Genomic DNA, 818 nt, shown 5'->3' with positions numbered 1-818 from the left:
TTATCACAGGATTCACCTCAATCACCAACTCCTGTAGAAACGAAGTTCCATAAGGAAGCTCCATAGAACCAGGAAAGTGGCATAGTCTTTGAGGCAATTTCTCAGTTACCTAAAAATAAAACAGCACAACTTTTAAACCATCTCTGAGCTATTTATTTTATTTTTTTTTAAGCCAATTGCAGGCAAAAGTGGGAAGCCATAGGAATTTGCCATCTGCCGCCCTATCCTATCTTTTTCTTTTTGCTTCTTTTTCCTGCCTGAGGGATTGGAATCTCCTGTTCTCAGATTGTCTCTACCACATCTGGAAACATTCTGATGTTGGTAATTTACAATTTTAATTCCTATAGTACTCTTTAGATTATTGAGATTATCTTGATGTCATTGTTTTCCAACATTTGAAATCTGGCCTCCAAAGAAAAGGAGAAAGCCTGGACGATAACAAAAGGAATAATTCTAAATTGCAGAATTCTTTTTTTTTTCTCATAAAAAATAAGGAACGTTTCATGAATTTGAGTGTCATCCTTGCGCAGGGGCCATGCTAATCTTCTCTGTATCATTCCAATTTTAGTATATGTGCTGCCGAAGCGAGCACTAAATTGCAGAATTCTTAAAAGCCTCAGAAAACTATGTACCGTTCTGGCAGGAAATTAAAAAAAAAAACTACATTAGTTTTCTTCTCGGTTAAATCAGAGTCTCCTTCAAATGGAAATAGCTGTGTTGACAAAGTATCTTCAGAGAGTGAATTGGGAGACTTCCCTGGTGTTCCAGTGGCTAAGACTCCACACTCCTAAATGCAGGGGGCCCAAGTTGGATCCCTG

The 818-nt window shown here is 37.9% G+C and overlaps 1 non-coding gene across 1 annotated transcript; it reads right to left on the bottom strand.

The window, feature by feature from the left end:
• Window positions 1-485: 485 nt before the first annotated feature.
• On the bottom strand, window positions 486-592 carry LOC120862309. Its single transcript, XR_005720737.1, has one exon. It is a non-coding gene; the product is annotated as a U6 spliceosomal RNA (small nuclear RNA).
• Window positions 593-818: the final 226 nt, after the last annotated feature.

This window comes from Oryx dammah, unplaced genomic scaffold (genome assembly GCF_014754425.2).
Source record: "Oryx dammah isolate SB20612 unplaced genomic scaffold, SCBI_Odam_1.1 HiC_scaffold_3, whole genome shotgun sequence".
NCBI lineage: Eukaryota > Metazoa > Chordata > Mammalia > Artiodactyla > Bovidae > Oryx > Oryx dammah.
Note: the sequence above shows the minus strand (reverse complement) of the source record. Positions and strands in the feature narration are given on the sequence as shown.